The sequence below is a fragment of the Emydura macquarii genome, unplaced genomic scaffold (assembly GCF_026122565.2).
Source record: "Emydura macquarii macquarii isolate MOO-44397 ecotype Brisbane River unplaced genomic scaffold, CSIRO-AGI_Emac_v2 contig_1477, whole genome shotgun sequence".
Lineage (NCBI taxonomy): Eukaryota > Metazoa > Chordata > Testudines > Chelidae > Emydura > Emydura macquarii.
In genome coordinates, this window is record NW_027131614.1 from 8154849 (window position 1) to 8182501 (window position 27653).

Below are 27653 nucleotides of genomic sequence, written 5' to 3' on the forward strand. Positions count from 1 at the left end.
TTATGCATTTCAATGGACTTTGTCTCTATGTGGGGTATGTCTTCACTGCACAGATAACTTGGGTGATTGGCACCCAGGTCTGAGTATCCAGGTAAGCCTGGCCAGGGTACAAGCATCCCCACGTTACTGTGTCTTCACTGTTTCTACACTTGCCTGTGTGTGTCAGGGGGGCATATTCCATGGTTCTTTGTCCTGACATGCTTTAGGATTCTTTTCCAGTCAATTGTGTGAGAAATTTTCTGTCCTTTGGGAGTAATGGTGGGAAGGCATTGGAGGACTATCAGCATTTGAGTAATTTTTCATGCATCCTGCAAAGTGGAAGGGTTCAAGCCTGAATTGGGTTGTAGCAAGGCTCTGCTCTATGCCCTAAGCTGTGTAAGGTAGCCTGGGCTTAAACCATCTTGCAGTCTGGGTCAAAGGTTGTTCTCTGAGGACACTGGGGGGGAAGGGGTTGGGCTAAAACCTTGGTAAGTTAACTGTACAGTGAAAACATACCTAAGAATCTGCATGAGGTGAGCTGCCATGATATCAAGCTTCCTTGATGTACAGATGTACATGATGTAGCCTTCCTTGATGTACAGATATGACAGTTTAGTGTATGTATCTATATCAATCTGCAAACTCCAGTTTGTTTTCTGAATGCCATTTTGATTGTAAGACTGTATTGTGACCATATTTTTGCCTTGTACTCTCCATCTTGTGCTGAAACCCCAAGGAGGTGTCAGGAGAAATTCTTGCACCAATCAGAGGGCTAATAATAGAGAACAATCAAGAGTCATTAGACTAGATTGTCTTCCATCCAAATGGAAGCACTGTAGTACAATGAGCTGGCTATCATTAATCAAAATAACTCTGCCAAGTGAGCTTGTAACCAAGCAACGAATCACCTGACAAGGAGCTTGAAATCACCCAAGAGAGTCACCTGATGGAGAGGATTGGAACCTTACAAAAGGATGACTCTTTTTACCAGCCATTTTACAGAAGGGACCAGAAGTAGAAGCAGGCAAGAGTGAGCAGGAGAAGGAAAAGAGGAGGGTCCTGTGACCCTGAAAAGATTGACCCAAACCCACAGGGCTTTTGGAGTGGTGAGGACACTGGAGGGCAGGTTTTGCATGAAAGATTTTGTTATTTTCCATATATCTGTATATCTCCTGTACTTTGCCTGTGAGTAAAAGTATGATAGGTTTAGAAAGTCTTTTGTAAAATCTGTGTCCCCCTTGCTTCCTTTGTCATGTGTCTGTGAATGGGGACACAATAATCCAGAGAGTCCACAGCTTCGGGGAACTCTGGGAGTGTGCAGGAGCTATTAGGGAGGCTTGTAGAGCTGGCACTAGATTCAGGGCTGAGGCAGTCAGACTGAGAAGTTCCCATAACTCAGGAAGAGGTATTAGATAGAGAATTTGCATCCTAAGGTTGTGTCTAAAGATCCAGAGCCAGAGACAGTGTCTAGATTCTGCCCTGACCCCATTCATGGGATCTAGTGGGTGGATCCAATTACAGTAGCCTGATATTTGCCCACCTAAGGGAGCTTATCCAGGGTTGTAACATACATCTCAGCTAGAGGCGGGTGAGGATTTTACAGAGGATTTTGATGTTTCATTTTTTTCTGATGAGGAACAAAAATCAATTTAAAAAAAAAATTCACTGGGAAAGGAAATGGAGCCCTGGCTTTGAGGCAGTCCAACATGAATCCTGTAAGCCCTGGGATCCATGGCTACTGAGAAGGCAGGTGGGTGAGCTGGCAGCAAATCAGACAGACTTTCAATGTAAACCTGCCTGTCAGGAAGAGTTCCATCAAAATTCTGCCTGGGTTCCACTTGAATTTCAGCAAATCAGATCACGTCCACAAAATACATCGATTTTGCCAAATTGGTACATTCCAGAAAAATCTCAACGTTTCATCAGAATTTTTCTGATCAATTCTAACCTCAATCTTTTCCCTAGTGAAGAAACAAATTAACACCTATTTAGACCAAGTAGACCTGGACCAGAAAAATCAAGGCAGAAAGTGTTACTTTTTCTCTTCACTAGGGAAAAGGTCAAAATGCACAACAAGGTAGCAAACTTCACTGTATTCCCCTGCTGTAGGCACACACTTAGAGTGAAGCATCACTCAGTTTACAATGGATATTTTAATATAGTTTGTTTACTGAACATTTAAAATAACAGCAAAGTAATATCAAGAGATCAACATCAGAGGTAACCACAAAAAATGATATCTAAAAAAATCAACAAATTAGACAGCAGGTCTGAGAACATTCAAATCGTTGCTAGAATAAAATGCCAACATTATAGGCTATTTAGTACAAGTCTTTACAAAATATTTAAGGTGACAAATGAATTTGATCTGCATCAAAGTCTTGGGATGTAGCACTTGTACTTTGCATGTGTAAAGTGATGCATTCCAAAGGGATGCCTCTTCCCACCTCCTCTTTTTCTTCAGGCAGAATAAAGCAGGAGAGGAAGCCACAGCAACAGGGGCTGTGGTCTCGCTTTAATAATAGCCCCCTCTTTACTTCAGCATGTTGGGAGAGGGGACGGTCTTCATTCTTGAGCCTGAGGGAGCAACAGCAGCACATGGCTTCCTTATATGGTGAGGTTTTGTGCATTGATATCAGAATTTAAAGCAATGGCTGATTCACTGAAAGGAGCAGCTCCATGCCTAGCTGTTCCTGATCTCAAGGGGCTATTTGTAAAGGCACAGGGCAGCAGCACTCCGCCTACTCCCCACTCCTGCATATTGCCCATGCCACCTAAGAATTCCCCCAAGCCTGAAGAATCCTCATCCAACCAGTAAATACAGCTTTATAACCCCTGTACATCACCTCAACGAAAAGGACATTGTGGGCCAAGCGAATCTGGTCCGTACAATACATCTAGAGAGAGAGGTCAGATTTCATTATTTGATAAAAATTATGGCTAAACTATTTTTAAAATGTAGATTTTTTTCTCAAACTTGTATAAATACATGAAATCAAGGGTGTGTTTTTTTGCATTCTGGACATCATTTAAAAAAGCACTAATCATTTCAGAGCTCACAGACAGCATAATGCATGTATTACTGAGGGAAAAGCCCACTGCTAGATTTATTTAAACAAATATTTATGCACCTATTTCTGTACATTGCTTCCCGTGAGCACTAGGTATTGTGCTTTAGGTATTACCTGTCCCTTAAGGGACCGATTCTGCCATCCTCATTCACTGTGAGTAGTCTCTTACTCAATGAGTGCAGTACTTATTGCAGAATCTGGCCCTACATTTGGACAGAAAGATATTAAGTCATATAGTGACTTTGACAATCATAAGAACTAGACACACATGTCAATCCTAAGCAATCTTTGAGAATGCAGCGGGCATGGACTACAGCAAAACTGGTCTGACCAATGAACTGACTCCAGCAGAAATTATTAGGAATCAAATACATAGCATTTGAAAGACCTGTGCTGGATGTATTCCAGACTCCTGGAGATGTAAATAGACATAGTGTTGCTGCTAGGGAGGACATAGGTAATACAGGCTGTAATGTTTAATCTCTTTTGAATAAGCCATTTAAAGAGGGCCAAGTATAGTTTAAAAAAAATGTAAAAGCCTTTACTCCTTTAATAGATGAACCAGTAATATGGGGACGGGCAGGGGAAGCCTTTCATCTCTCTATTATCACAGATTGCTTGCTTCTGTTCTAGATCTAAAGACTGAAATGTTTAAAGAACTTTCTTTTCCAGAACTGAATGTTGTCTGCACAAAACATTATTTTTAAGTATTCTTTGGATATGTTCAAAATATATTATCCAAAGCAAATATTTATTCTTAAATGAAGTTCTATTGAGCAGTGTAGATACATCTATGTATGTGATACATTTGAAGGCTTGTATTTCTGTTGGAGTGAGTCTGTTGACTTAAGTGGAGCATGTAGGGGTGGGGCATCAGGGTTGAGCAAGTACACCATGAAAAAACATTTGTTTACTTCTTGGTGCATGAAGTCTTTGTATGAGTCTCTTGCTCAGTGCATAGGATTTGATACATATGTTATTTCCTCTTAGGCTTTAAGGACATCTAATTCAGTCATTTTGAATGCTGTGTCCCAGCAACGGGCTGAAATCTTTCTGCAACCACAGCATGACTACCACTGTATAGTCCATTTTAGGGGTTCCCAAGCCTTTTGGGTGCTATCTAATCCATAGTGGAGCTTGGGTTGCTCCAAGCCTCAGTCTTGCAATCACAAGACTGGGGTTTGGACCAGCACAATCTACATTGCAGATACAAGTGTGTGCAACTGAATTAGTGGCTGGTAGCACTGGTACACTCGGGCCCAGTACAAAGGCTGATAATAAAGGTAGGAAGGGGGACACTAGTTGGTGCCAGTACACACACCAGCAGCTGGGATGTAGTTCTCTAATGCTATCTAGTAAGTTTATTTTTAAGATGCTGCCTACACCTTGCTACCCTCTGCTCCAGCTCCCCACCAGCTTCTCTCCCAATCCCTCTGATTATGGGACATGCATTTTTGGCCAATACACTTCCCTGCTGCTCTCAGCAGTTATCTCTAGCCCAACTGCGTATCCTGGACAAAGTAAGCATCCAGATAACTGTGTGAATATCTGACTGTAGTCAAACTTATAAACAAGGGGATATGTTCACTCCAACTGCATGTGATGCACTTTCCATCATCCATCAGCTTCAGATCTGGGACTGGCTTCTAGTCTACAGTTCGAAAGAGCTAGACAAGAACTGGATTTTCCACTGCATGGATAATTCCATGAATTTGAGGGAAAAAATCTGTTCCAAGAGGGAATGACAACAAAAATTATAAAATTCCTTCCAAAATTCAATTGGGGGGGAGGGGGGGGGAGGAGGATATTGTTTGAAGTCAATCAAAATGTTTCTTTTTTATGAAACCAAAACAGTTTATTTTGATTTTGGCATTTTAATCTTTTAAACAAATGTTATAAAAAGAGAAAATTTGAAATGAATGGTCATTTTCAAAATGAAAATCAAAACATTCCATTGTGAAAATGCCAAAAATATCAAAACTCTTCTTTTTTTTTCCTAAATGAAATGCCATCAAAATCGATGTTTCCACCAAATGTTTCCCTTTCAGTGAATCAACATTTTCCAAAAGAAAAATGTTCTAATGGAAAATTTCCGACCTGCTCAACTACGCAATAAGTCAGGCCACATCAAGCTCATTGTGGCTTAAAGAAAATACTTCATACAGCACTCACTGATTAAAGGAGCTTGGAATTTGTACTCTCCATAAAGCAGTTTGAATGAGAGAGAGGCTTGTGTGTCTGCAGTGTCCTGGTTGCATATCCCAGTACCCACTTCTAGGCATCTTAGTTGTAGTACTGTGAGCTAAGCAAGGAACTTACTCCTGCTTCTGTGCAATGGGATATTTTTAAAAAATAAAAGGCAATTGCATCTTTGAGAAAATTGATAGTCATATCCTGGGAGCTGTTCTGGCTCTGACTATTTCCTCCACTTGTCACTCCCTTCCCTAAAAAAGGCTCCCTTCTCATCTTACTGTTATTTTAGCAAGTTCAAGGAAAGAAGGGTGTGCAAGATAATATGGGAACATACTTTGATCAGGATGCACAGTTAATTTTCTACACCTGAATTTCCAGCTTTCGCACCTGGTTAGAAGTGCTGCAGGATTTTTGGTCAGACCATCTTCCCCTATGGTAATGACAGTTGGAGTTACCTACCTTAGAAAGGGATGTTGCATGGCTTAGTATTTTTTGCAAATTGTTTTGAGATCCTCCTACCATAGAAATGCAAAACAGTAATATTATAAAGTTAACATTTTCTGATGGTTTTGTTATATCCTTGTGTTCTGTGTTTCTTCTACAATAGTTGTAGCTTCATCTTTAATAACAAAGGGCTGAGTTTTATAGCAGCTCCATTCATTAATGATACAGAAATGTATTAGAGCTATCATGAAATATGGGCTGTTGTGGCATCTAAGGCACTTTAAGTGTACGAAGTCTCAGAACCTTCCTTTTGGGAATAAAGCAAGTCTCTCTAAAATCTTTGAGCATAGTTCTCAAAATAGAGGCAAGGCCAATGCTAAACCCATAAAACACTGCCAGTTAAACATTTGTAATCAGGATGAAAAATGTAACCATATTCAAAGGGAAAAACCTCCACATACTCCCTATTGTATATCTAGTGCGTTCCTCGCAGATTGAATTTAGAGGAACCGATTAATAGTTTAATCACTATTTCTCCTTTATGAAATACTGTTTTAAAAAAATTGAGTGGGATTTTCTAAAGAATCTATAACAGTCAATGGGACTTAGCTTTAGAGAATTCTACTGTTTTCACTGAATTTCTATGGAGAATATAGTCAAGAAAGATTTGTTACGTTTATAAATTACTAATGTAAATGCACATATACAGTGTTGGTCATGACTGGAACATTATATATTTCACCCCTTTTGATCCAGACTGTTAGCCAATATTCCGAATCTTGTGCATTGTTTCCATTAGGAGGAGAAATAGATCATGGAGTCAGGTATTTCTTTTGAGGTGATCCTGTCGATTTACAAAGAATGCACACAAATCTTGTTTCCCTGAACACAGTAGGAATCAAACAGGAGAAAGTTTCCTTGATCAATATTCCAAGTCTCTTTCAAACAGCATTCTGTTCAAAAAGCTCATTGCGTATTCCAAAGGGTCATCTGCAAATGTTTTGTTGGCTGTTTTTGTCTTTCTGCTGCCTTTTCTGTCTGTTTTGTGGTGTTTTTGCCTGTGTACACAAACACACACACAGTGTGACAGTCTGTACCCCTAAATTCATCTCTTTTCAAGGATTATGGTAAAACTTGTACAAAGTATGCCTTGTGGGCTATCCTTTGAAAACTCAAGATTTGTTAATCATTATTGTCTTGGTATAATATATGTGCCAATACTGTATGTACAGTTATAAGATTCCACTGTGTGATATTACTGAAACATGTTCCAACATGTTCTGGAGGTCAGACACGAACCAGCTCCCCTGAGAGAGGTGTCAGTGAAATCACCTTATTCGGTAGCCACTCTTCAGCAGAAGAGAGGGTGTGGCAAAAAATTCATTTTGACAAAGAAGCAACTTGAGGTTCCTGTCCACACAGACTTTCGGTCTCTTGACCTTCATCTGGAGATGATTCCAGCACAAGAGAAATGACAATAAGAGGAGAGAGCAAATGTCTGAAATAATCTCTCCCTTCATCTCTACTCACAGCATCAACAACACCTGAAGAGTAAAAGAAGACGCATCTAACTGGAGAGGTATCCTGATTGAAAGAGATTCAGCCAGTAGGAGTATTGTGGTGAGAGAGACCTTTGCTTTCAATCCACTTAGTTTGTTAACATAGGCATTAGTTGTGTTTTACTATATTTTCTTATAACCAATTCTGACTTCTATGCCTCATTACTTGTAGTCACTTAAAATCTATCTTTCTGTATTTAGTAAACTTGTTCTATTGTTTTATCTAAAACAGAGTGTTTGGATTGAGATGTTTGGGAAACTTCATTTGGGATAATAGGATTTCTGTATGTAACTTTCTATTAATAAAATGACAGACTTTATATGAGCTTGTATTGTCCAGGATGGTGCTGGGCAGTACAAGACTTACATTTCTTGGGGGCAATCTGGGACTTTGCTAGTGTTGCCCTGCAGTGGAATTCATGAGTGGCTTGCTATAGTTCTCATACAATATAACTCGGAGTAACTTACTTGCTGGAGGCTGTGTGTGAGCAGACCAGAAGCAGTATAAAAGGCACTCCAGGTTGGAAAATTGATGGACACAGCTGTCCGTCAGTCCAGATTGCACCCTGGGTAATATCACACACACACACACAAACCTCACAATACCCAACCCTCTGTGTTTGCATTCAGCCCCCTTTGCCTACATAACTCAGTTTCAGACCAGCCTTGTATGTAGCATGAGATTGATGGCTCCTATTGTTTTAGATGTCTTACTCTATAAAGGAACTGATTTTTACATTTATCCTGAATGCAGGTTGGCTATTAATTATGCTTCACCAAGATTTCACCCAATCATCCCTATTTTCTCTGGAGGAAAAAGGTGTGAAAAACTAAAGTTTTCATTAAAGTCATTCATGAAGATAAGGTTTCTTTCCCAGCACTTTCTTTAGTACATACAGTTCAAGGGTGAGATAAAAGCAATCCAACTGCCATTGCTGCCAAACTTTTCTAGGTTTCTCTTAAAACATTAGTTTCTTGGAAAGTAAAGGAAAGTTCTACATTAGTCATCTTTCCCCAAATGGAGCATATGGTAGGATATCCCACTTTTAACTGTCCTGGGTCCCCATGAGCATGGCATTCTCAATTCTATCAATAGCAGGAATTTTTCCTTGACATCCTAACAGGTTTATTTCACAACAGGAGAAGTGAAAAGATAGGTGGATGGCTTCGGCCCTTACTTTGAAGAGGTCAATTACTTTCATGGATACTAAGTTTTTCTTCCTAGTGCAGTCATGTCCTTGATTTTATGTTGTTGAATAATTCCTTTAATTGGTTTTTGTACTTAAAAATTATAATACGTTAAATTCACTTTAATCCAACAGATGGCAGTGAAACACTGTCAATTCACTGACTCTTTTTGTTTTTATTTTATTGTATTTTGCAGCAAAAATAGCCCATTATTTCATATATTAGTGATAGGTTAAATTCAAACTCTTCAGAGTTTGAACTAGCATTCCATAAGCATCCAAATGTTTTGATACATATTGGAAGCTTATCTATATTTCCTGAAATTTTGAGTCTGCTTTCCCTATCCTGTCCCTCCCATTCTCCACTTCATGCAGCTTTTCTTCACACAAAAGACCATGGCATCTTCTTTCTAAGAGGCTGGTCTTTTGGGGATAAAGCCCCTGTGGTCAATTACCCTTTCCAGTTCTGGTTTCTTCATTAGATCTGCATGCTCTCTGCAGGGTCTTCAAGTTGATGGCAGATAGACCTACTGCTTCCAATGTATCTTCAATGTATCAGTATCCCGCTCTCTTCTATTATTTTTAAGGGAGAAAAACCATTAAGCCCACTCTTACACAAATCAAGTCTTCTGTACCACCCTCTCTATGATTAAAATGTTTGTTTCCTTATAACTAGTTAATGTCTGTACAGTACCATATATAGAAATTAAGAATGATAAAACTACTCATGATGTTGATTATCTGACTGTGGAACCCAGAAATCTTTTGATGAGTGCTCATGACTCCTTTTGCTCCAGTTCTTTCAACATTAAGTATATATTGGTCTTTTTTTTCCCTTGAACACACATTGGAACAGTGTTAAACTATGCAGACTGACTGAATTCCAGGGCCCTAATTCTGCTGGTCTACCCTAGCACTCAACCACAACAAATATTTGTATCCTGGAACAAATGTTTGGGGGGAATCCAGACTAGCCTTGGCAATCAATTAACTCAAGGTAAAAACAATAGCACAGACAAGCCCATATTGGTGTGACACCACTGTAACTTCATTTACTTCAGTGAAGCTACCTCTGATGTACACTGGGATAAATAAAAGTAGGATCAGTGCCAGTCTGTGTACATTTTAGCATAGCAAACAACAGAATGTACTAATGCCTTATTTCCATTCATTGTGTTTGCATTCCAAGGTGGTAACTTCAAAGCATAGCAGGAAGATAAATCTATAGGCTATTTTCTTTATCTGCCTTTAGAATAATATTTATTTACTATTCAGGACTACTAGAAAGAAGGCTATACGGCATGATGAATGCTTATATATTTGGAACATATGATAGGCAATGAAATATGATACATACATTTTATAAATCAAATAAGTAACTATGACTTATGAGATTCATAACTCCCTGCTATTTTCTTCTCCTTCCTCCTACTCCATGAAATATATGCATATTTAAGAATGAGCTGTTATTTACAGTTCCAATATATAGGTAGTTGTATTATAGTTTCTTAAAGATTTTTACTAGACATTCCTGGAAGGCTTTGAGTTTTTGACCTCTCCTTTGAATGCTTGTCTAAGCTTCAGTATGTGACACTCATGTAGAGAATAACCTTTGAGAGAAACAAAATGGTATGGGGGAAGATGGAGACAGGAAGACAATTCTGGAAACCAAGGAGAGGGACTCCAGCTCTGCTGTACTTAATTACTGATTTTACATGAAGAGTCTCCCTACGACATTGAGCCTCTACCCACTAACTTCATTGGCAGATTTTTGCTGTCGCTAATGGCCAATGTGAGAAATAAAATATGGCCTGTTTATGTCCAGGTTCTTATCTTCTCATGTATCAATTATTGCAAGGCCAAATACAATCTTGCCCTTCTTTCATCTATTCAGAATACTGTTGCAAAGATTATTTTTCTAGGCCATAACTTTGGCCACCTCACTCTCTTTGCATCCTTCCGCTGGATCCGCCTTCTTTACCACATCAAAGTAAAGCTATTTATCTTTACTTTCAAGACCTTTCACCCTACCTATTATCCCTCATTCATTTTCAAGGGGTCAACTCCCACCTCCCATCAGCCCAAGATGTCAGCTTCTATCACCCATTTGTAAAATTCTCTTCATGCTTTCTCTCATGCTACCCCTCATGCTTGTGAGGAGCTCCCTGCAGACATCCAAAAATTACCTCACCATCCTCCTTCAAATCCCTCCTTAAAACTCTCCTTCATTGTGATGCCTACAAAAAAGAAAGACTTGATAATTGTTAGACTGCTGGTGTGCTGAGATCACAGTGTATCATCCTGACCAACACTGGCCAATTGTTTCCTTGTTCTCCCCCATCAGTCCATCTGTATTCATCTGTTGTCTCTTGGCTTAGAGGTAGATTGTAAACTTTCTGAGTCAGGGACTATCTTTTTGTTCTGTATTTTTACAGTATCTAGCACAATGTGGCCCCAGTCCATAACCAGGGCTCCTGGCCACTATGGTAATGAAAATAATAAATACTATATGATCTCATGGAATGCATAATGGATGAAGGCAATTCCAGCCATATAATGCCCAGGTATTTGGAATCTATGCTGGTGGTGTGTGGAACTCTTTGGGCTGTGAAAGCCACTCCAACAGCTGAGGGCGAAGGTGCACAACTACTGTGCCTGGCCTCCAGTGGCTGCTAGTCCAGTATACTGCCACACCATAATGCTTGCAGTCCATAATATGCACTGAACTCTTTTTTTTTTTGGTATTAAAAAATAATAAAACTGACCAAATTGTTTAAAGATTAGCTACTGTACAGTCATTTTTTCCTAACTTTAATACTCACATCTTTTTGGCCCACACCTCTTTCCTATAAGAACATTGTAATAGCTCTGTGGTTTGGATTGAGTAAATACATGATCAGGTATCATGTCATGATCAATATAAACAGTTCAAAGAACTGCTATTGCCCATTGGGTCAAAATCCACCATAAGAATTCTTAACTTGTATTTATACAATAAAGAGTGCTAAACAGCATAAGTACAGTTCATCATCTCAACTTGAATAAACTTAAAAGGTTTTGCTATTTTTAATACCATTGTAAAAACATATCTACTAAAAGCTAAAATTAAAAAGTATTTATTTTCTATTGAACCACAAAAAACATCTTAGTTCAGATAATGCTAGGATCTGATTTAAAACCACAAATTCCAGCGAATTTAGAGTTAAGGCTAAAAATACAGTCAAATCATTCTGTTGTGCTTAGGTATTGAAGGACTAGGAGCTGCAACACATAGGCAGAATGGGGTTAGTTAAGGATCTTCAGCATAATTTGAATATATCCATAGACACAGCATTATATGTCGCCAGGCCCATTTGTGGATACTGCTATATTAGTGACATAATATTTGTTTTAGAGGCCACCAAATCTCTTTGCCAGATTAAACATTTGTAATCTGTGTCCAATTTTAATATACTCTTTCCAATGGGAAAGCCACAAACAGCTATACTCTGCATCAACACAGTCACCCTCAATCTGTTAGTTTGTCAGAATTACACGCATGCCAGAGCCAGTAATAATAAGCACCTTCCTTGAGTCCATTAATTAGAATGTTAAAGTAATGAGACTCCTCATTATGTACAAATCTCAATGTAGTATGCTGTACAATAAAACCCTCCAGCACAGCAAAAAAAGACTAGCCGTGAACTGAGGCTAATCCCCCCAAAAAAGAATCAAGCACAAAGCATATGTCTCCTCCCATAGTATCTCTTATAAACTGTATAATCTTTTTGTATTTAGAATCCCTTCTCAAGACTCACCTCTAGTGCAATGCCTAAAACAAATCAACCACTCACTGATGAATAGATTGAGACATCAATAGGGATAATTAACACCTACTGTGTCTATTTATACAATTTTTAAAAATACACACACACACACACACACACCATATGTATGCTTTCTTAAAACAATATAATCCCTTTCAAGTGGTTATGTGTTGATTGTCCCTTTCTTCCCAGCCTTCAGATGTTCCTTGTCTTTTTAGATTGTAAGCTCTTTAGTGTTGGTACCATGTCTTCACATGTACGCACATGGTACCTAACACGATGGGGCCCTAAGCTGATGATTATAATGCTGCAGTGGTAGAAGTAACTATCTGGTGGTATAAGTATTTTTTGCACATTGATTAGATTGCAGTTTCCCTTTCTCAAAGCTATGTATATCAATCGTTGTTCCTTTCCATAAACAGATTTTCCCATTTTTCTCTTCTTTCCCTTCCATAAATGGATCCCTATAGAAACCCATAATACTTAAGTACTTTTTATAGATTTCCAGACAACATTTTATAAGAACATAAGAATTGTCATATTGGGTCAGACCAATGGTCCATATAGCCCAGTATCCTGTCTTCTGACACTGGCTGGTTCCAGATGTTTCAGAGGGAATGAACAGAATAGGGCAAGTGATCCATCCATTGTTGTTCAAACCCAGCCTCTGGCAGGAAGAGATTTAAGGACACCCAGAGCACAGGGTTACATCCCTGGCTATCTTGGCTAACATCCATTGATTGACCTAACCTCCATTAACTCATCTAATTCTTTTTTGAACCAAGTTATACTTTTGGGTTCACAACAACCCGTGGCAACAAGTTCCACAGGTTGACTGTGCATTGTGTGAAGTATTTTCATGTGTTTGTTTTTAAACCTGCTACTTATTAATTTCCTTGGGTCATCTCTGGTTCTTGTGTTATACGAAGGGGTAAATAACACTTCCATATTCAATTTCTCCACACCATTTTATAGACCTCTATCATATGGCCCCTTAGTGGTCTCTTTTCTAAGCTGAACATTCCCAATCTTTTTAATTTTTCCTCATATGGAAGCTGTTCCATACCTCTAATCATTTCTGTTACCCTTCAGTGCTTTTTTTTCAATTCTCATATATATCTATCTATCTTATTTGACATAGGGCAACCAGAACTATATGCAATATTCAAGGTGTGGCTATACCATGGATTTATATAATGGCATTATGATATGCTCTGTCTTATTATCTATCCCTTTCTTAATGGCTTCTAATCTTCTGTTAGCTTTTATGACTGACACTGCACATTGAGCAGATGTGGTTAGAGAACTAACCACAATGACTTCAAGATCTTTTTCCTGAGTGGTAACAGTTAATTTAGACCCCATCATTTTGTACGTATAGTTGGGATTATGTTTTTCAATGTGCATTACTATGGATTTATCAACATTGAATGTCATCTGCCATTTTCTTGTCCAGTCACTCATTTTGTGAGATCCCTTTGTAACTCTTCGTAGTCAGATTTGGACTTAACTATCCTGAGTAATTTTGTATCTTCTGCAAACTTTGCCATCTCACTGTTTAGCCCTTTACGCCCATGAAAGCTTATGCCCGCAGAAATTTGTTAGTCTTTAAGGCGCTACAGGACTCTCATTGTTTTTGCTGTATACAGACTAACTCGGCTACCCCTCTGGAACTCATTACAGTACAGATCCATGAGTGACCCCACTATTTACCTCTTTCCACTGACCATTTATTTGTACCCATTGTTTCCTATCTTTTAGCCAGTTACTGATACATGAAAGGACCTTTCCTCTTATACTATAACTGCTTACTTTGCTTAAGAGCCTTTGGTGGGGGACCTTGTCAAAGACTTTCTGAAAGTCCAAGTACTGAAAGTATCCACTGGATCAACATGTTTTGTTGGCTCCCTCAAAAAATCTTAATATATTGGTGAGGTATACTTTGCCTTTACAAAAACCATATTGACACTTCCCAAAAAAGTCATGTTCATCTATGTGTATGATAATTCTGTTCTTTACTGTAGTTTCAATCAGTTTGCCTGGTACTAAAGTTAGGTTTACTGACCTGTAATTGTCAGGGTCTCCTCTGGAGCATTTTTAAAAAATTGGTGTTATATTACCTACCCACCAGTCATCTGACACAAAAACCGATTTAAGTAATAGGTTACATACCATAGTTAGTAATCTGCAGTTTCATATTTGAATTCGTTCAGAAGTCATAGGTGAATTCTATCTGGTCTGGGTGACTTATTACTGTTCAATTTATCGTTTTGTTCCAAAACCTCCTCTAACAAATTCCTCAGTCTGGGACAGTTCCTCAGACGTGTCACCTAACAAAAGTAGTTAAGGTGTGGGAATCTCCCTCACATCCTCTGTAATGAAAACTAACTGAAAGAATTCATTTTAGCTTCCCCCAATTGCCTTGTCTTCTTTGAGTGCTCCTTTAGCACCTCAATTGTCCAGTGGCCCCACAGATTGTTTAGCAGGCTCTCTGCTGCTGTTGTACTTTTAAAAAAATTGCTGTTACTTTGCTAGCTGCTCTTCAAATTTTTTTTGGTTTGTATAAATATACTTTTACACTTGACTTCCCAGAGTTTATGTTCTTTTCTATTTTCCTCAGTAGGCTTTCACTTCTAATTTTTAAAAGATGTCTTTGTCTTTACCTACCTTTTTTACTCTGTTGTTTAGCCATAGGGGCATTTTTCTGGCTCTCTTACTGGTTTATTATTTATTATTATTATTATTATTTGGAGTATACATGTAGTTTCAGCCTCTATTATGGTACATGCAGCTTGTAGGCATTTTGCTTTTGTGACTGTTCCTTTTAATTTCTATTTAACTAGCCTCCTCATTTTTGTGTAGTTCCCATATTTTAAGTTAAATGCTACTGTGGTGTTTTTCTTTGATATTTCCTTCCCACATACAAGGATATTAAATTGAATTACATTATGTCTCTATTACCGACTGGTTCAGCTATACTCACCTTCTGGACCATATCCCGTGCACTACTTAGAACTAAATCAAGTATTGTCTCTCCCCTTGTGAGTTCCAAGTCTAGCTGTTCCAAGAAACAGTTGTTAATGGTATCTAGAAATTTTATCTCTGCATCCCATCCATGTACCAGTTAATATGGGATTATTTGGAATCCCCCATTATTATTGGGTTTTATGTAGTCTCTCTAATCTCCCTGAGCAATTCACAATCACAGTCACCATCCTGCTCAAGTGGTTGGTTGTATACTCCCACTGCTATATTCTTATTATTCAAGCATGGAATTTTTATCCATAGAGATTCTATGATACTGTTTGATTCATTTAAGATTTTTTATTATATTTGATTCTATACTTTATTTCACATATTGTGCCACTCGCCTGCCCTTAGTTTAAAAACTCCTCTATGGCCTTTTTAATTTCACATGCCAGCAATCAGGTTCAATTTTTTTGGGAGGAGCCCATCCTTCCTGTGTAGGCTCCTCCTTTCCCAAAAGGTTCCTCAGTTCCTAATAAACCTAAATCCCTCCTGCATTGTCTCATCCACACATTGAGACCCTGCACTTCTACATATCCAACTGCTCTGCTTCTCTACACATAGCTGATCAAAGAAAGGAGGTAAAATGCAGAGCACTTGAGTATTTCACACCATAAAAATGTTGCCAGAAAAAGTATCCATATCTTATTTTGAGAACATATTTTATTCCTTCTCAACTATGGGGTCCAGCTGCCCTGGCTTCTCAGCACCCCCTCCCCCCCAACTGTTCCCCGCCAGAAGCCAGGCAGCCTTGTCAATTTCACAGGCTTCTCCCTTCTCCGTTCCCCACCAGGAACTGGGAGAAGCTGCCCGGGCGTCTCGCCCCACTCCCAGCCAGGAGCGGGATCCTGCATCTTAGCTCTCCAGCCAAGCAGGGAACAGCTGGGCACTAGCTGCCCGGGTTTCTTGTCAATTTCCCAACTCCGCTGGACAAGAATGACAACCAACAGCCGATGTAAGAAACACAGTGTCTACGGTGACACTGCGTCTCCCTAACTATACCGACATAAGCCCTACGCTTCTCATTGAGGTGGTTTTACTATGTCGCCATAGCAGGAGTGTGACATCGGTGAGAGGAATATTGTAGTGTATGCACTTCCACTGTTCTGTCAACGAAAGCTGATTTTTGTTGACAAAACTCTGTAGTGTAGACCAGCCCATAGTGAGCTCAGGTGGAGCAAATTAGAAAGGAAGCCATGCCAACCTTGAGACTCCCTTTGTTTCCTTCTCCCACTTCTGACTGAGCCTTCTGTGAAGCAGCCACTCTTGTGATACCAACCAAGCACCCCAACGTATCATGCCCCACCCCCTTCTCCTCATTCACTTCTACTCTAATAACTAACTTCTACTATGAGGCCCACAAACACTAACCCAGGTCAGCCAAGTGTTTTCTTCTCTCCAGCCTTCCACAAGAGGAGAAGGGAGCACTGAGGGAAGGTGGAGAAAAAGAAAACTAATATTTTCCATCAAATTGCATTAGCAATTTACTACTGTGCTCCGCAATTCACTTGGCTTGGCTTCACTGCAACAGTTAGTGCTCAAGTTATTCCACTCACTCAAGGTAGCCTACCCTAAGTAAGAGCAGTCACGTGATGAAACACTCCAGCTTCAGAGTGATTGCATCAGCAGACTATTTTTAGAGGGAGCTAGCTTGAGTGGAGCTAGCATGAGCCTGTCCACCTGCGCTGGGAATCACACCTCTTTGCTGCAGTGTAGACACACACCAATGGGCCAGCTGGCTTGAGTTTAAAGCAACCGCTTAACTTAAGCTACGGATTTTTGTGGGTGGACTGGAGCTGGATTAGGAACAAAATTCAAGTTTACCTTGAACTAACAATGCAGTGAAGGCAAGCCCTGTCAATTGAATTGTATAATTCAATCCCAGAGTATTGATGGTTTTTGCAATAAGATACGGTGTATATGACTGGAATGATAAGGAAGGCCAATTTTACATATCATTTTACATTGGAATCTTGTGAAGCTGCTGAGTGACTCTTGAGAACCAAACATCATAAATATTCATTGCTGTAGTGCCATCAGCACAGTACATTATCTTATGATACTTAGGAAAGATGAGACACATCACCTGGGCCCTATCCTACTTACATTAAACTCAATGAGAGCTTCTCCTTTGATTTCAAAGGGAGCAGGTTCATCATACCCCTGGTGTATTTTTTCATCATCATAATTAGAACTTCTCATTGTTCTCTTGTTCTTGTAGATTATGGTCAAATATCTGATTTTGTAGATTATTTACATGCGGAAATGAGACGTAAAAATGTGCTATTTTACTGTTCCCTTTTCCTCCCATCCTTCCTTCCATCCGCCTTTAATTTACTTGTTGCATCTTGTTATTACCCAAAATTATGAAGTCTCTGGGGCAAGAGCATTCTCTCTATTCCTCATTTGTGCAGTCCCTAGCAGTGTGTGCCCTGCTCCTTGATTAGGGCTCCTAAATTATCCTGTAATAATACTGCTGCAAAATTACAGTACTACTGCACATATTCAGGTAGAAATAGATGACTTAGGCCATACAGACCAAAAAAAAAAAAAGTCTTGAGGGCTATAACTAGTTTGTAATAATGTGAATTTTGCCTCAAACTTATTTGGCATTCAGAGTCTGTCTCTCCCTCATGATATATAGATATAAAATAAACAATAAAATCTCTCTGTTAGTTTAAGTTAAAAGAATGCCAGGAGAAACAAAATTCCAAGGGTCTGTTTCAGATGCTGTTTTGCACCTTTTTAGCTGAAATAGTTCATATAATGCACCTTAATTAATTTTAGTTTGTATTTGAATTAAAGCTCTTGTTTTACTGAAGCCTGAAAATCAGCTCCTGCAAAAATGATAGTAATGTTTCATAAGTGTGTGTATACATGATAGGTGTATGTGTGTATTTATATTGTAACAAAAAAGCTGAACTGAAAACATTGGACAAAGTAGCAAAAATGAAACTTTTTGTTGGAGCAACATACATGTTTTAATATACAAGGTTTCTGATCAAAAAGTCTCTTCTGGGTCAGCAGAGAATATATCAGCAACAACAAGCTTTGGGGAGTTTTGACTAATATCTTAAAGGGTCCAGCCTTTTTGCTATTTGTATACATCTAAATAGTCAGTCTCTTATTCAAAGAATTACAGTTTAAGCCAGGCACACACACACACATACACAAAAAAAAAAAAACACCACACCAAACCCAATGTGTCAGTCACTAGCTACTGGTCATTGTTTTTTTCTAACAGCAGACCTGGGAGTGATTGATGTTTTTCTGTCTGGTGAAATACCAAATGTTCATTATGCAGCTTATCACTAAAGTATCTATACTGAATTATTGGTAGCTCTCCAGTGGTTCAAAAGTAGTTCCTCCTTCATAGGAGGTCTGAGTCCACTGGTGTCTTTCTAGCTCAATGGAAGACATCGGAATCCATGGCATTTCCCTCAGTCCTGTAGATGGTTATGGGTCCATCAAGCCCTTCTTCCAGCCCAATGGAGGGTCTATGGAGTAGCCAGATATCTAAGGACTGTTCTCAGGTAGAAGCTATGCCCCATTCAACCCCACAAACCTAGTGACCACCTACAGGACTACCCAGGCACTAATCTCATCATGGGGAGAACAAGCTACTGCCAAACAGCTAATGAGTATGGAGATAAGTGGAAGAGGTAAAGAATAAGGAAGTCTCTAATTAGTACCTAACCGAAGCTTTAATAAAAATGTTTGCACATGGTTATGTAGTTAGGTGTTAGCAACACAAGTTGTTTAAGTAATATTCCTACATGTATGTTTTGGCAAAGAAGATTGAATCCTTGTATATTTCATAATGATAATGTTGAAGTTGTACAAATATTGCTTGCTTACATTCTTGTGATTTCATTCTGCTCCAGGATTTTCATTTTATTTTTGCTGCAAATGACTGTTGGAAATACAAGATTATTTTAAACTGACTTTTATTGTAATGTGAAAATAAACGTCTTGTTCCCTGTGTCAGTACAGATCTTGCTGTAGGCTCTCTTGTGGCTATTAAATGGACATTTTTGCAGTTCAATATTTCCATGATTATTGTAGGCTAGTAGGGTTTTTAATAGGAGCTAAACAGTAAGGTAGAGAGTTGCAGGAATTTTTCTTGATATTAATCATTTTCATCAACATATACTTATCTATTTGTTCAGCATTAGGACAGTAGATTTGCAGCAACCCATGCCTATGACTAGAGCAAGTCAAAACGCAGAATTTCCATTCTGCAGGAAGTTCCCACATTTCAAAATTTGGTTTTCTTCCATGTTGAAATGGAAAATTTGCAAACCTTTGCACAAAATGAAATTAAAATATAAATCACTTTCAAGTGACTCAAAACATTTAAATAGCACAGAAATATTTCATTCTGATTTTGTCTTTTAAAAATATAATTTATATATTATAGAATTTAAAACATTTCAAAATAAAAAGTTCTTTTGAAACAAAAAAATCAAAGTGTTCCATTTTGGTAAGGTAAAAATGGACCTCATCAAAATGTGTTGTTTCAAGTTTTTTTCTAAATGAAATTGCATTGAAATCAACATGATGCTGAAGAAATGTTCAAATCTGATGAAAAAGCATTTTCTGATGGAAAACATTTGGTCAGAAAATTTTTGACCAGCAATATTTGACACTTTAAGCAGTAAAGAATGACTGCTTTTATTCTATACATTGTATGGTCTTTAATGCTCATTGTGCTTGACAAGGAGTTTGTGACATTACCCAGGGTACAATCTGGACTGTTGAACAGCTGTGTCCCCTTAATTCTCTAGCCTGGGGTGTCTTTTACACTGCTTTACTGTGAGAACATCCTCTCCTGGTCTTTTCACACAGCCTTCAGCGTACAAATTCAGCTAAATTCAGATACATACATGTGCACTCTGATCAGTCACTCATGAACTGCATACAGGAAGACATCTGCAAATTCTTAGTCCCAGCCTTGTCCCCCTAGAAATGTACATCTTGTACAGCTTAGTAGCCTTCTGAACAGTACAAGCTCATAGGAAGTCTATCATTTCTTCAAAGAAAAATGATGAATAACACACCAGTCTTGTTATTCCAAATGGAGTTTCCCACACACTCTAATCCAAACACACTGGTTAAGATAAAACAATGAAATAAGTTTATTAACTATAGAAAGATAGATTTTAAGTGATTACAAGTATTGATGCATAAAAGTCAGGATTGGTTATGAAAGAAATAAAAGCATAAAATGCAATCCCTAATTTAACAAGATAAGTGAATTTAAAAGCAAAAGGTTTTCTCTCACCATACACTGTAGTGCAGTAAATTTCACAAACTAGGTCTCCTTTCACCCTGGGACCCCTCCCCCTTAGTTCAGTTCTTTGAGAGTCATTGATGTCATGAGCAGAGATGAAGGAGGAGAGCAGTAAACTGGAGTCCATGGTCTCTCTTTCTTATACCACTCCCCCCTCTTTGAGGATTACCTTCAGCTGGGATTCAGGTGACAATTAGTGTCTTGTGGTCTTGAGGGTTGAGCCATCACTGTGATGAAAGGTATATTTCTCATTCAGAGCTTCCTGTTGCTGAAGAATGGCTGCTTAAGTAAGTGATAGCGTATTGACTGTGTTGATATCTGCTAGAGGTGCCAGTGTGTCCTTGTTTCTGAAAAAAATGGTTTGGGCCTGCTGCTCTAACTCTGGAACATGATACAGCAATGTTATACAGTAAAAACATATAACTTTACATACACTGTTGATACACATGTTTTACCAGGGCTATAATGTTCAGCAGCTTATGATGTTTCAAATGATACCTCACAAGACATATTTTGTACAAAATTTATAATAAATAAACTTGTAAATGTGGTCAACGTAATAGTATAGACTATCACAGGGTTCATCGTGGCTTCATAGATAAGATTACACAAATTGTTGCTGTTATAATGTTCTGGTAATAATGCTTCAAACTGTGCCTTATAGTTCTCCTTCTTGTGTCTCTTTACTCCTCCATCATTATGTAACTCCAAGTTTTTGCGGGGTTTTTTGTGTGGAGAACAACATTTTATCCACAGCAGAGTTATTGCTGGTTCAGTATGATCTGTTCTTCTATTACATTTGTATATAGATAAATAATTGGAAAAAAACCATACATCACTGTAATATTAAGATTACACAACTAAAATGATATAACTTAAGGCATGCTAGAATTAAGGTTCCAGCAGCAACATCAGCTGAACCACAATGTGCAATCATGGTATCTTTCCAACATAAATATCACACAATTAAGCAAGAAGGCAAGAATAAAAAATATATATACAACATGTGCTCGCTGGCTGAGTTAGCATTACTGCAGAAACTTTGATTTGTATATTCTCTGACTTTCTGTGCTTGTGACTTCATCCACAATAGTGCATGCACAGCGATATCTAGGTTTGGGTTTTTTAAATTAAAAAAAAAAGTGTGTGGGGTGGGGAGAATGGGACTGACTGTGCCTAATAAAGTTAAATGGTTACAGAAAATGAGGGGTTTTATATTCACATTTGATTACAATGGATGGGGTACAAGAGGGATGATTATGTATGTAAAAAGTTAATTTTGGTGATCTTTAGTTATAATTTTCCTTAAGGGGCCAGATTCTTAGCTTGTATAAATTGATATGCTCTTTCTATGCCATTTAACATCAGCTGAGGAATCGGCCCTAAAGCTTTTCAATAGGACTCAATTTACTGAGGGACCATCAGTTTACAGGAAGAGGGATATATAAAATCAGTTCCAATAAGATTTTAAAACTTCACAATATTTCTCATGTTTCTCTTCTGTAAAACGTGGCATATAAAGAAGATATGATGCTATGGAGTGTCAGAAAGGTTTCACTGGCACTCATTTTGAATGCATAACTAACCACTTGCAGCCAATAAAACTTTTATACCAGACCACCCTTAATTGTCTCTGATATGTATAACTTTGGAATGCTGGCTGCTGGCTGAATTCATACTAGTTTGGTCCATAGGAAGCAATACTGCCTTGAATAGAGCTTTTCCCTCTGACTAGAATAAGTTTATCCCATCTCTCTCCCACTCTTCTATAGAGACCATCCTAGTCTGAGTCCTGCCAATATATGGAAATTTTATGAGTGGAAAAAGTCTGTCCAGCATTTGTCAGCCAAGGTAATTGGTGATTGAAAGCAAGAGCAGATATGTCTCCCCAAAGGAGAACCAATATAAGATATGCAATAAGTGATGTACAAAAACCAAAAATGACCATTGCAAGTAGAACTGAATCTCATTCCTATTTTCTCAAGTTTCGTTACAAAAGGGCTCCCTCTGAAGTCCATGACAAAACACCCATCAACTTTGAGATTGGGCTCAGATCCTGATCTTTTGAGACCTGATTGATTCCATGACATGCTGAATGCTCTTGACTCCCATTCACTTCGTATCTCAAGACTGAGCCCTTAATGTGAAGAATGCATCACAAGTCCAGTAATAGGATAGGAGACTCCATTCACTAACTGGCCTTGACTGCTCTAGACCAGGACCCCAGTTGGCAGACACACTACAAATGGCCTGATTGTTCTCCAACTTACAGCTGTGTAAATATGGATGAAATGAATGACATTACAATGGTGTAAGCAAGCAGAGAACCAGTTACATGGCAACTGGAATGTGGATGATATGAAAAACTTGAACCAGAATTCTATAATTCCCCCCTCACCTATTTTACCATTTTGTTTTTACTTCTGATATCAAAAAGAACTAGCATAAATTAGAAATTAGAGGTGAAAAGGCCTATTAGATCATCTAATCTGTTTTTTGCCAGGCAAGACTTCTCTGTATAATACAACATTTCTCATTTTTTATTCAGTACTTTTCAGGGCTTTGTCTGGCTGACATATCTTGTACCTTTATTATATTTGGGAGAAATGGTGTGTATTGGAACTACTCTGGCTACACTTTTCTCTTGTCAAACTTGGTTCCCAGGACCACGTTCTTTTAAACCTGGGATACAATACATCTTCTATTCCTGACTGATTAGTAGAGGGCTGTATGTTTTTCAAAAGGAAGAGTTGAAATAACAGTCCTAGAGATAGCGTGATGCAGAATGTGGAAGAACATTTAATTTGGTAGCTAATGGGGACCATAGAAGTACACATTGCCAGGACTGAAAAGGATTATGATAAAAAATAGTAAAAAATAAGTAAATAAATTTATCACTTTTGACTTGCCAGCAGATAATTTCATTTTAAGGTCTCTAATAACACAGTTCTAGTTAAATCTTACAGGACACATCTATATCCTCATTATTCTTGTTCTTCCTTTGATACAGTTCATCTATCTCTCTCCCATATGATTTCTCTTCTCTTGACTTTCATGACTATCCAGGAGGTCCCTTATCACTATTATGTTATATATCCAACCCTATATCCTATGGCTCTATGCCCTCCTAGTTCTCATGCACCTTTGTTGACTATATCCGTTCAGTGTCTCTTTTTAGTGGCTCATCACTCTTCCCTGGGCCCCTCTCTGTTGGTGTTCCACATGATTAACTTTTCTGAGCGAGCAGACAGAAACTATTTCATCTTATAATTTCATCTGCCTCTTCCATGATGATTCCCAAACCTATTTCTCTGTTCCCAACTATCTACCTCTCCCCCCTTGTCTAGTCTGACATGTCTTTTTGTTTCTCTTGGTACATCTACACTGCAAACAAAAAATAAACAGAAGTCTCAGAACTCAGGCAGGAACGTCTACACTGCTATTTTTAGCCCCGTAGCACAGACCTGAGTCAATTGACCTGGGCTCAGAGGCTTACTGCTGTGGATTTTTTTGTGACATTACTTTTTAGATGTCCAGCCACTTAAACGGAGTTTCTTATTGTGCCTTAATCTCTCTCCCATATATCCCTGATTCATCATCACTGGCAATTCCACTGTCCTTGGCCTGATCTACACTGATAAGGTAGTTGACAGAATGCAGAATGCAGCCACATAATGTATGCGTCTTCACTGGCAGATCAGTTCTACCGACCTAAATCATGGGAAAATTCGACTTAATAAAACCACCTCCACAAGAGGCGCAGTGCTGAAGTCGAATTTTATGGGTCGAATGAACAGTAGTGAAGGCAGAGCGCAATGTAAATTAACATATTTGGCCTCTAGGAGGTATCCCATAATGTTCTGCAGTGACCGCTTTGGGCATTTGCACTCTGCTGCACTGTGGCCACATACACAAGAAACAACCCCACCCCTCAAACCTTGGGAAATTTTGAATTCCCATTTCCTGTTTGCTCAGCGTGGAGAGAGCTTGCCAGCAGAACTGATCAGGGCAACTGCATGCCCCAAACACGCTCCAACCTGGAATTGACCTGAGGTCTTGGATCTCATAGGTCTGTGGGGTGAAGAGTCTGTTCTGGCTCAGCTCCGAGCCAACAAAAGAAATTTGGATATCTATGAGAAGATATCATGCGGCATGTTGGAGAAAGGGCATAACAGGAATGTGCATCAGTACCACGTTAAAATTGAAGAGTTGAGGCAGGCGTATCGGAAAACTAGGGAGGCTAGCAATCATTCTGGCTCATCACCAAAGACATGCCGCTTTTACGAGAAGCTGCATGCAGTTCTCAGCGGTGACCCCACCACTATACCACCATGTAGCATAGATACCTCAGGGGAATCCAAGTCCAGGATGAAGAAGGATGAGTCTGTGGATGAGGAGGAGGATGAGGAGGAGGAGAACAGGGGGCAAGCGAGTGGGGAGTCCCTTCTCCCTGAAAGCCAGGAGCTGTTTGCTACACAGGAGCAGCTTAGCTGGACGCAGGAAACCATGACTGACTGAGCTGCTGGGGAAGGCACATCTGGTGAGTATGTATTACAAATCTCATTTCTGTGCTTATATCCCCAGTCTAGCTTCTTGTAACAGAGAAAAAAATAGAGTGTGTGATGGTGGGGATGGGTAGTTAGTATGCTTAAGCATAGGGCTAACCCCAGAAAAGATTATTTATGTACATAGGATGCGTTGAGAATCCTCCATGGATATCTCCAGGAAACTTTCATGTAGGTACTCTACAATCCTTTGCAGAAGGTTTCTTGGGAGGGCAGCCTCATTTCTTCCACCGTGATAGAACACTTTCCCCTGCCATTCTGTTGTTAATTGTGCAGGCATCATCGCAGAACACAGCATAGCAGCACAAGGGCCAGGCACATACTCAGATGCTTGCAGCAAATCCTCCCTTTCTGCCTTTGTGACCCTCAGCTGACTGATATCACTCATGGTCACCTTGTTACCGTAAAACAGAATTAAAAAGGGGATGTCTATACTGAAGGACTTTACCCTGCTGGATCTATCACCGGTGGACGGATTGTAAAGATCACACGCTCTAGTAGGTTCCAAAACAAAAGGTGACAATTTATTATGTGACAACTTAACAAAACCACTAACGTCAAGAATAAACAATGGGGGTAAACCCCAGGTCCCAACGACCAATAAAGCAACCCTTGGTTCCCCAAAGTCTCTTTGAGTTCACTGTTGGATCTTTGCTCAGACCACCAAGCGTTGGTTTTCGATCTGGTCTACGTCTACTTCTCCTCCTGGTCCGTAGCTCTTCTGCTTCAGCCCCAGGTCCGCAGTCGGCGGCTTCTCTTCCTGGTCCGTAGCTGGATTTAACAAGCAAAGGCACCCTCCCCACACTGCCACTCAGATGGGCAGCCAGTCTCTAGGGACTCCAGTCCTGGACCAATCAGAGGCTAGGGATTTTCCTGCCTCGGTGTTGTGCACATGACACCATTCCTGTGCACCCGGCACTCTAATCTTGTGCACCCACCACCAAACCCTTTGCACACCACCCTCTCAGGTGGTGCACATGGCATCAAAATCCATAGGCTTCCCGCCTTTTTCCCAGTTTCTGGGCAGACTTTGCCCTGCTGACACCTTGCCAAGCTTCAGGACTGTCTGCGTCTTCTTCAGACTCCATTTTAAACAAAATGGGGTCAGGCCTAATCAGGCCCTAGGGGAACTATATGCACTATCTACAACATATAACTACATTCCCCAACAACCTAGGGAAGATGGCGCACATTTACAGTACTCGCCCAAGACACTTTTTTTAAGTATCTTTTATACCATGATCATTCATGGTTTCTAGGGTCAGTGAAATACAAGTTCCTAGACAGGAACTTGTTGCTATAGGTCTCAAGGATCCACAAATGGGTGCCTATATTTTTTCCCCAGGGACACTTTACCGCCACCCAGCGAACACCTTTTGAACTGTCGCTTCAAAAACAGTTCTTGGGAGGACTAGGGGACTCCCACAATCCTTCTGCACAGGGAGACAAGCACTTGTGCTGCATGTGCAATGGAGTTTCCCTACAATAGATGCACCAGCCCCTTACTTACCATGGCTGGAATGGCACTCCGATTCCTGCAATAGTTAGAGACTGGCATGTGGGTCTACCATTCCCTTGGGAATATAAAGGGGAGTTCTTTTTACATTGTAACATTGCTTTTCATCCATGGGATCAGCTAACAATAGATACCTTGTGCTTTGCTTGCCTTTTAGTGGACAGTGTGGCCTTCAACACGACCTCTACTACTGCTAAGCAGCTGTCACAGATAAGAAAGTGAAGAAAACCCCTCAGGATGACCCTCAGTAAAATCATGAACACCTCTGCAGCTGCTGACACAGAGCTAAGAGCAATGAAGGTTTTCGTTATCAGACAAACTGAACATGGAGATGGACAACAGAAAGGCAGCCCAGGAGTATGAGCGTACAACACAGGATGAGATGCTGCATTGAGCTTCAGGAAGCTCAGCAGCAGGAGAGACTTCCCCTGCAGCCCCTGCAAAACTCTGAACTAACGCACTCTTTCCTAGCCTCCACCCCCAAGCACTGTAGGAGGAGGTTGAGCAGGGTGCAGTATGTGCTCTACTCATCACCGGTTGAGGAGAGCGGAAAGAGGTGATGGCCTCTTTAGGGAATGGGCATGTGTGTTTTCCGCTGTTTGCACAGTCAAACTTCGTTCTGTATCCCCTCTCAGTCCCCTGACAATGCATGCAAAATGTTAAATTGTCTTCTTTCTCATCCACTGTTAAGGATCAACAATAAAAAAGTTCTGCTTTACAATTAATCACTTTTTCTTTCTTGATAGCAAGAGGATGAGCGGTGAGGGAAGATGGGGGGAGGGCTCAGAACTGCATGGGTGGGGGATAAGTAGGGGATGGGAAGGGAAAGCACAGCACAGATAAGTGGCGCACATTACTGTGTCTCATTGCAAAAACAGATTTTCAGTGCTTCCCTGAGGTGCAGTGCTCCATGGTTAGCTCTCAGCGTTGCAGTGGCATCTGGATGCTCAAAATTTGCGGCCAGCCTATCTACCTTCACAGCCCAACCCAACGGGAACTTCTCCCTCTTTGTC

General features: G+C 39.7%; 1 long non-coding RNA gene across 1 annotated transcript; it reads left to right on the forward strand.

Annotated features, from left to right (window-relative positions):
* Positions 1-1022: 1022 nt before the first annotated feature.
* LOC137156808 (uncharacterized) lies at positions 1023-27123 on the forward strand. Its single transcript, XR_010920909.1, has 3 exons — positions 1023-1085; positions 7220-7266; positions 26798-27123. It is a non-coding gene; the product is annotated as an uncharacterized lncRNA (long non-coding RNA).
* Positions 27124-27653: the final 530 nt, after the last annotated feature.